Consider the following 10,665-nt stretch of genomic DNA (forward strand, 5'->3'; position numbering starts at 1 on the left):
CAAACCCTTCTTCTGCCACGGAGGAGACTGGAGAAGCCAGCCCTATGCCTCGCCTGTATTGTTTTGTACCTGAGTTCCTCCAGTAAAGAAGCACCCTGGATTACTGCAGACCCTGACTCTCTGGACTTATTTTTCATTGGGGTGCACCACGCCTTACCATCCCTTCCGGAGAGCAGCAACATGTGGTGACACCTCGACGGTGTCCGGGGGACCCAGCGTAAACCCGGCCACTGTAATAAGTCAATGAGCAGATCACAGGTGTCCTTCTGCTGCAGCTCACCTTTCATATAAGGCTACATTCACATGACCGTAGTGTTTTGCGGATCTGCAAAACACGGATACCAGCCTGTGTGCGTTCCGCAGTTTGCAGTATCACAGAAAATGCCTATTCTTGTCCGCAATTGCGGACAATAATAGGACATGCTCTATATTTTTTGCAGGGCCGCGGAATGGAACTACGGATGCGGCCCCATTGAAATGGTGAATAAGTTGTGCAAATGAGCCCTAATATTGGAGGATACTAAACATACTAATCTGAGACTTTATTAGATGTGCAACAAGAGAAGGGTCTTAAAGGAGGTTTCCACTTTGGAAATCCCTACTTGCCCTTCCCCCTCCAAATCTAAGTCTTCACTCCTCAGATAGCTGAGTCTAAACTCTCGACTCCACCATAAATATGCCTGCTAGGCCAAGCATGCATGTATTTTCAGTAGGGACCGGAGAATGAGCGACTGCCAGACACTTGTGCCATAGGAACAAATCAACTATCAATAATGATCTATCACCCCACAACCCCGCTGTTTCAGTGTAGCTCCTGCGCCGAACCTGCATGGCTCCGTTGTCCATGTAGTAGATGGAGCTGGTTACTGTAATACTGCTCCCATTGATATAAACGGGAACAGCGCTGCAGTAACCAGCTCCATCCACTACATGGTAGATGGAGCCGTGGAGTCCCGGCACAGGAGTTACTCTGAAACAGCTGATCGGCGGGAGTGCGGTGTGTCGGACCTCCACCGATCAGATAGTGGAGAATAGACCATCAATAGCAAGAGTACCCCTTTAAAACACCTTATTAGCAAGTGACTGGTTTTATAATAATTTTATACAGTTTCGCATGACTGCACATGCCCTTTACCTGATTTCACAATTCATACATAAAATACATTTAAGCTTGAATAAGTCTTTATTAACCGTTTTGTGTCATTAGCTCCTATGCAGACCTATGAGTCACCGTGTTAACAGATTACACACATTTCCCTTGTAGTCTGATCCTACAATTGTATTTCATTTGATCTGTCCCCCACTTCTGCTTAAAGGGCTATCCTGTAAAAATATTCTACAGTTTTCAAACCAGCACCTGGATCTGAATACATTTGTAATTGTATGCAATTAAACATTTAGCATAGCCAAACGTATCTGTATAGCGCCACATGCTTTTTTTTTCTTATTGAGATGGCCGCACATGCTCAGTTTCATCCTTCAACTGCCTCCTGAGCTGTTATAGGGAGAGCTGAGACACGCCCCCTGAGCTGTGATAGGAAGAGCTGAGACACGCCCCCTGAGCTGTGATAGGAAGAGCTGAGACACGCCCCCTAAGCTGCAGCAGACAGGACACTCTCCTTGAGCTCTCAGCTCTAGCAATAAATTAGGAGATCTCTGGATCTATGTGAGGTACAGGGCTGGTTCTAGCTTTGTTAGGAAGAGGTTGTCATGTACTATATGATGACTAATTTCCATTTTTTACATTATTCATGGGACCACCCCTTCAACATGCATTTAGTACAGGAAATAAGGAATGGGAGTATTACTGCAAGATCCGACATCAGAGAGAGAGAGATTTGTTGTCTGTAAGCCTGGAGAAACATGCACGGCATAGGAGCTGAAAACACTAAACGGTGGAATATTTTAGAGCAGGAATCAGCAACCTCTGGCGCTCCAGCTGTTCTGAAACTACACCCACTAAAATCGTCCTTTCACTTTTGTGGGAGTTACAAGAATAGCTGAGTAAGGGCCCATGTACACGAACGTGTGCCACCCGTGCCGTGCATTGAGGACCACAAATTGTGGTCCCCAATGCACGGGCATAATCCTTTTGGCCTGCACTGGTGGATGCAGACCTATTCAACTTAAATGGGTCCATGATCCGTCAACACCGCAAAAAGATAGAGCATGTTCTATTTTTTTTGTGGTGTGGCGACACGGACCGAAATGCCACAGAAGCGCTCCGTAGTGCTTCCGTGGCCTTCCACTCCGTGCCTCCGCTCTTTATCTTTCGGATTGCAGACCCATTCAAATGAAGGAAGAAATGCTTTGAAAATTATTTCTCAGCTGCACAGTGTACGAGAAACACAGATGTCACACGGACAGCAAAAAATGAACACATGGACCACACATGGATCCTTCAGGGAGGCATCACTGGCCACTTTTTCCCGGATTTGAGCATGGACACGTACGTGTGAATAAAACTTTAAAAAGGTACATAATGTACATTGTAGTGAAGGTAATCTTCCTAGCAGTGACTGTATTTGTGAGTTATAACCTCTCTTTTGATCCTCAGCTGGTCACATGACACAACTGAGGATCAAAAGGGAGGTTATAACTCAAAAATACAGTCACTGGTAAGAACATTACCTTCACTACAGTTTACATCATGTACCTTTCTAACAGGTTAGAGAATAACAATTTTTGGAGTCCTTCTTTAACATACATTGGAACAAAAAAATGGCTGCAAAGATGGACACAGATTTTCAGTTCTATAAAAGTGAGGGTGATCAAAGAAAATATACATTTCTTGTTATATATTCACGTAATACATAAACAAATGCTGTGTAAACCCAGCTCTGTAACAAAGAAACCATAAAACAGATCTATTCTAAGTTTTTGTTCCTGTTATTTTGACCAGTCTACTAGAAATTGACGGATACATGGATGGATTTGTTGCTCTGAACGGGCCCTGGGTGATGGCACTAATGCATAACTGACAATTTTTGCAATCAGAATCACAAATCAAAATCATCAACACAAGAGATAATCACATTTGAAAGGGGTTTAAAGAGGTGGGTTGACCCCTATCTATTAGAGAGAGGGGTTGCAAAGAGCGTCTCTGTCTCTGCACACATCTGTTCATTACACTTCCAGCCTATTTATTTCAAAGAGAACTGTGCAATACTTCATCTTCCCTGTGGGGGCACTGCAGGAAAATTCATCACTGGATTTCCCCACAGGTCATAGCAGATCATTAGGGGTTCATGTGAAGGGACACCCTGTGTTCAGCTTTTTGTCAAGGGTTTCTCTAAAGGGAATGACCTCTTTGAAAAGAACAGCCTCTGTGGCAGTCTGCATTCCGCCATCAGCCATTTCCTTCCAATCAGAACCAACTGTGAATTTGATTTCTAGAAATCTATGGTGCCTTTTCCTCATGGTTCAATCATTTCTTGCCGCTTCTTAATTTGATGTCATGTCTCCAGTGTTTTCGTCCTTCATGAGATAACGTCTGCAACTGAAGACAAGAAAATAGAGTGCGCCCTCATTAGAGGATCTGCTTCCTTGGATTTCTGTAGGGGGGAGGGCGGCTCAACAAATATGTTAACCCAACGAGTAGCACGTGGTAGTGGGGGCATTGCTATAGATTTTGCATTGGGGAGCAGCAACTTCATATTACGCCTGTCAACTGTAACAACTGGCTTAACTGGCTTTTGGGTCACCTCTATTAACCTTAACTACATCAAAAATGCAATATATTTAAAGGGTTGTCAGGTTTGTAAGTGTGTTTTCAAGTCATGAAGTTTTGTAATAAACCATGTAAGCCCAAGGGGACTCGACTGAAAATCCCAAATACGGTAGATAAAAATAGAAAAAAGGCAGCAAACGCTCCAAAGTGAAAAAACAACAACGTTCTTTTATTTACTCCGAGCGGTTGTGAGTTTTCAGCTCAACATTAGAGCCTCTATCTATCTATCTATCTATCTATCTATCTATCTATCTATCTATCTATCTATCTATCCACTATTCATCTATCTATCTATCTATCTATCTATCCACTATTCATCTATCTATCTATCTATCTATCTATCTGTCTATCTATCTATCTGTCTGTCTATCTGTCTGTCTATCTATCTATCTATCTACTATTCATCTATCTATCTATCTATCTATCTATCTATCTATCTGTCTATCTATCTGTCTGTCTATCTATCTTTTTATCTACTATTCATCTATCTATCTATCTTTTTATCTACTATTCATCTATCTATCTATCTATCTATCTACTATTCATCTGTCTATCTGTCTATCTATCTATCATCTATCTATCTACTATCTATCTATATATCTATCTATCTCTGTCTATCTATCTGTCTATCTATCTACTATTTATCTATCTATCTATATCAATCAATCAATCAATAAAGCTTTATTGGCAGGTCTAAAATTATACATTAGTATTGCCAAAGCATGGGGGAAATAGGGGGTTGAGGAATGGGGACACACCCGGGGTCGGTGTATAGGAGTCCGTGGTGGATCATGACGGGAGGAAGGGGGGGGGAGGGGTGCGGACACACCCTGGGTCAGAATATCAGAGTCCATGGCGTATCACACTCCTCTCAGTCTGTGGCAGGCACTGATATATTGTGCTGCTATGTCCACAGTGTTTCTTCCTCTCCCAGCAGGATGGGCAACACAATCAAAGCTACATTTTGGCGCTCCCCCCCCACCAGAACTCAGTGGGGGTGATGTAAAAAGGAGGGGGTAATGTAGCATGGAGGGGGTGATGTGACATGGAGGGGGAGAGAATTGATATGGAGGGGGAGAAAAGTGGCATGGCAAAAATGTCACATGGAGGGGGGAGAAATGTGACACAAAGGGGGTGATGTAAAAAGGAGGGGGTGATGTGACATGGAGGGGGAGAAATGTGACATGGGGGAGAAATGTGACATGGAGGGGTTGAAATGTGACACATTTCTCCCCCTCCATGTCACATTTCAACCCCTAATGTCACATTTCTCCCCCTCCATGTCACATTTCAACCCCCCATGTCACAACACCCCCATGTCACATTTCTCCCCCTCCATGTCACATTTCAACCCCCCATGTCACATCACCCCCCCCATGTCAAATTTCTCCCCCTCCCCCTAATGTTGTGTAAAAAACATTATGCTCACCTGGCCCTGGTCCCGTCTGCAGCAGCTTCTCTTCTCCTCTGTGTGGTCCTGGTATCTTCTCTCTGGGTTCTCGACAAGTTTGAGGACCTTTCCCACCCAGCCAATCAGTGGCCGCAGCTGTGTCACGTGTCAAGCCAGTGATTGGCTCAGCAGGAAATCACTGGCCTAACACGTGACACAGCTGCGGCCACTAATTGGCTAAGTAGGAAAGGTCCTAAAACTTGTCGAGAGCCCAGAGAGAAGATATCAGGACCACACAGAGGAGAACAGCTGCGGGTGGGCGGCGAAAGTGCAGTGACCAGGAACGGGTACGCTGACGCCACTTATGCAGTGGGACAGGATACGGGTGGATAATAGTTCTGTATTTGTCGTGACGCCAATTGCAGTGTGCGCAGGGTACTACCCCAGGTCCCTTCCAAGGTGTTATAACGCATGTCCCAGATTAGGAATGCCAGAGTGGTGTAATGGCCTATAATGTCTCTGAAGGGTAGTGAGAATTGTGTCAACGGTGTCTCCTACCTGGGTACGTCCGGACTTCCTTCTCCACCCATGCTGCAGGATGTGGGAACAGTCCACACCTCCACAGAGGGGGAGCTAAGCTGGAATAATCCATTCCAGCCTAGATATACTAAACTAAGACTAGTACCTTGCCAATGGAGATGCTGCCACCTGCTGGTGAACCTGGAAAATAACTATGGAATTTAACATGGTTTTAGATGCACATTTGTGAAGACATAATATAAATTACATCAGATGACAATGTAAAAGCTCTTAGAAGATAGTAGCGGGGTAGAGGCATGTAGTAACACAACTCTGGGGTGTTACACAAGTGATTTATTTAAAATAAAATAAAAGTTTAATTTTTCTGCCCCCCCCCCCCCCCCCCCCCCCCCTTCTTGGCTCGGCATCTTCTGCGCCCTAAGGCAGCCTTATTATAGCGCCGGGCCTGGATAAGAGGATAAGTGATGCGGCACCTGGTCCCGCTAGGGGGAGAGGAACAGCAGTGGGCATGGGCCCCTAGTGCAACATCTATCTATCTATCTCATATCTAGTGCAGTTTCCTTTTGCCTCTACAAATTCCAACATGAAATGCAAACCGTGCAGAACACGGATGGGAGACCGCACGGCGAACACACTGCTCCTACATTACAGCCAGTGATTCCACATATTTACCTAGAACATGGATGAGTATCGATGTTTCCGCTATTACAGTTCCATTAATGAAAGGCACAAGGTCAGGGATGGGAGTGGATTATTGATCAGAATATAACACTCTTATAACAGGCACAGCGGGGGGAGTTTGGTAAATACCATAAGTAGAAAATACTATTCATTTTATTTATTTTATCCCCCGAGGCACGTTAGAAAAAGCACTACATGGAAACCATCAGCAAGGGGGCGACTTGCTTCCAGTATGTATTATTACATCATTTATTTTAATTAAATATCTAGCAATTTTAGTATTATAAGGCCTCATGCACACGGCCGTTGTTTGGGTCCGCATCCGAGCCGCCGTTTTGGCAGCTCGGATGCGGACCCATTCACTGCAATGGGGCCGCAAAAGATGCGGACAGCACTCCGTCTACTGTCCGCATCCGTGGTTCCGTTCCGCGGCCCCGTTGAAAAAATATAACATGTCCTATTCTTGTCTGCGCTTTGCGGACAAGAATAGGCATGTACATTGCCGGCGCCCGTTCCGTTCCGCAAATTGTGGAAGGCAACACGGACGGCTTCCGTTTTTTGGCGGATCCGCGGTTTGCGGACCGCAAAAAAAGGCACGGCCGTGTGCATGAGGCCTTAAGCTGATGATTTTTAACTCATGTTAGTAAGCTAGTTGTTACTGAGGAGTTAGGGTGCATTCAGATGACCACATATTCTTGTCCACAATTGCAGACAACAATCGGACATACTCTATCTTTTTTCATTGAAATGAATGGGTCCACACACGTTCCTCTAAATTGCGGAACGGATGCGGACCCATTCGTACGGTCGTGTGACTGAGCCCTTAATCAGACTCACAGTCCATTTTTTTTTAAGGTCTATAGAGACAAACTGTCAGAATTCTGCAACTGTCATCACCAGCTTGCTGATGGTTTCTTTGATGTTAAAACAGTAACCATCATATTGTGGACCCTCCTATGTCCCATATGGGTTGATCCTGCCCCATGAGGTCTGGATGACCTATTACAGCATAGCACGAGAGGTGTCATTTGTGAACCAACCCGGTTAAGATCAAAATACTATTAACCTGGTGACATCATCGGATACATTTTTTGCTAAATATGATTAATTTCACCGCTAATCACTCGTCTATATATGGAATAAGGTGATATGCGGATTTTTTTTCTATCATTTCCTTTTTTTTTCACTCCTGAGCCCTACGGTCTGACTAATTTATCTGGCCTGCCGCAGACAGACATAAGTTCTCTTTCCGGCGGATGATAAAACATGGCCGCCTGGCTGCCGGCATCTGTTTTCTGTGCTGCTTCGTGATTGAGAAGAATCTGAGGATTAATGTTCATATCGTGAGTGAATAATGGTCTTCACAATCCAATTCCCGAGGGCTCGTCCGCTCTCAGTTTGAAGAAGCTGCCGCGTCCCTGCTCCATCAGTCTTTACACGGAGACAGTCGTAAGCTCATATAGGCCAGCGTGATAAATACGAAAATCCTGGAGGAAAAGTAATGGGCGATATTCTATCGAAGCGCACAACATCTGAAAAATGTATTTTCTGGAATATTCGCAATGTATTACTGTGGATGAAGCAGCTTTAATGTTAAAGAGGTACTCATGTTCTGGAGGAGCACCTTAACATGGAGGTCAGCCCTTGAAGATCATTAGATAAGTTCAATATTCTGTGCTGATTCATTTCTTAAGATCTTGTAGTGGTCAGAGCTCCAATTTTTCAGATACATCCCTCCAAATTCCGTGCAAAGACGGAATTACAGTAAATGATCATTTTCTGTGAACTTGCAACCACCACTAGGGGGAGCTTAGGAGCTTACTGCATACAGTTTATGCATAGATCTCGATGTGTGTGTGGCCTTATCATAGGCTCTGCACCGGAGTGAGATGCATCTGATTTATTCAGACGTAGACCACTTAACAAATTGGGTGCATCTCTGGCCATCATTGCACCAGAAATTCGAATCCATGCTAGTTAGGAACCCGGCATAGATCTGAGTTATAATCTGCATCAGGTTCTGGTGTAAATAATAGTAAATCTGCAGGGTCGTGGGAAGGCCAGCCCCTCTCAGTAAGTACTGCACCACTGAAGTGGTGCGCGCGGTGTAAAACCGTCATTTGTTCTCCACGCGCAGGTGGTGCATGTGCAAATACTATATTAAGACTTTTTGACGCCACTCTCCTGGGGTTGATAAATTCTCCCCAATAAGGGCTCATGCACACAAACGTATTTTTTTTCTGCTTCCGTTCCGGGGTTTTTTGCGGACCGTATGCGGAACTATGGCAGGTACTCTGTATGCATTCTGTTTCCGTATTTCCGTTCCACAAAAAAGTAGTGCATGTCCTATTATTGTCCGCAAATCACGGTCCGAGGCCCCATTCAAGTCAATGGGTTCGCAAAAAATACAGAACACATCCGTATATCATCCGTATTTTGCGGATCCATACTGTAGAAATGCTATGCCCAGCCCATATTGCTCATGTGTTTGGTGATTAATAAGTTACTGTTTCCGTTTCCGATCCGCAAAAAACGGAACGCATACGGAAACCATACGGATATGTTTTGTGGAATAACGGAACGGAAGAGGACTTAAATCAGAGAAAAAAAAAACTTGGAACAACGGATCCGTGAAAAACGGACCGCAAAACAACAACGGTCGTGTGCATGAGCCCTCATTCTTCAAACCAGGAGCCCCCAGGGCAGAGGTCTCCAACCTGCTGCTCTCCGTCTGTTGCAAAACCACAACTACAAGCATGTCCTGGTAGGTCTCAGCTGCCAGTGACTGCTGGGAGTTGTAGTTTCACAACAGCTGGAAAGGTACAGGTTGGAGATCAGGTATATTTTTTGGTGGATAATTCCATTTTTTACACAATCTGTGGGGACTGGCGGATAGTCCCATGACGTCTCCTGACAAAGAAATGAGGATCCAACAGTTCCAGTAGAGCCAAGCTGAAAATATCCACAGGACACATAATGATAATGTAATGATGAAATGAATAATGAGATCCATGGAGGAGTGCTAGCCTGCTTGCTGGTGGTTTCCATTTATCATAACGTTGCATATTAAAGTCCCTATATAGTGCTACCTCCAGGCCTGTACCGTATACCTCCTGCATTGTACAGTATAGTACATGTTAGATCCTTTGATAGGAGCATTCGTGGATCTATTATAATTTCAAAATGAAAATAAAAGCAGCCTAACAAAAAATATAAAATGTGCTTAAAAGAAAAGTATTACGGAGCAGAGGTAAAATCTTCATCTCTGGTTATGCAAGTATAATGGTCAACTGATAAGCGCTGATGGCGATAAAGTCTGCCATATAGAAAGTGTTTATGTACATAGCAGAGGGCGTATCCGCACGAACTTCCTGCTGATGTCATCAGAATGAATCCTCGGGCAGCCAGAATAGGGGGTGTTTACTCACAAGATGATGTCAGTCCGTGGATATAGATGGACGTTTGGCAAATTTCCATTAGTGTAATAATTACTGTTATATTTGTTATTATTATTGTTATTAATTTTTCTATTATTGATACTAGTGTTTTATAACATGATTATCATCTCTCCAATTTATTTTGTAGTTACCACCTATCCAGTGGTTAAAGGGGTTGTCTCATCTTAGACAATGGGGCATGTCGCTAGGACTCCGGTCTGGCCACCACCAAGCGCTCTCCCCCATAGAAGTGAATGGGAGCGCACCCCGCATGACCGGCCATAACTGCCATTCACTTCCATTGGCCCGATGGAAATAGCCGAGCCAGTAGTATATAAAAATGACAGTGTCATTTATATAATTTTTCTAACTGTGGAAATATAGAAAAAATATGTTTGTTTTTTATTTTTTATGCCATTCATGTTTCACACAAAATAACCTGATAATTAAGTTATTATGGTATTGTGGATACCTAATATATACAGTATATATATATATATAGCATTTTTTTTAATCAATGTGTATACAAACATGTATTTACAGTAAATAATGGCTATATTTTGTTTTAGATTTTTTTTGGGGGGGGCATTCTTTTTTATTTTATTTATATATTTACTTTTATTTATTTTATTTACTTTACTGCAATATTTCTAACATAGTTTTTAAATCCCATTATGGGATTAGTATTAATTTATAACTGCTGTAACATGAGTGTGCCCCAGCAGCAGGCTTACGGAGCAATCAGGGGTCCTTCATAGGTCCTCGGGGCTGACTGCAGATCACTCCCCCTGTCTCTGATTAGGTCACTTGGAGACCCAGTGACCTAATTGCAGAGGGGAGTCCCCTTTGATCATGCCACAGTATGGACCGAGGCATGATCAAAGGGT

Source organism: Bufo gargarizans, chromosome 6, assembly GCF_014858855.1.
Source record: "Bufo gargarizans isolate SCDJY-AF-19 chromosome 6, ASM1485885v1, whole genome shotgun sequence".
NCBI classification, from domain to species: Eukaryota; Metazoa; Chordata; class Amphibia; order Anura; family Bufonidae; genus Bufo; species Bufo gargarizans.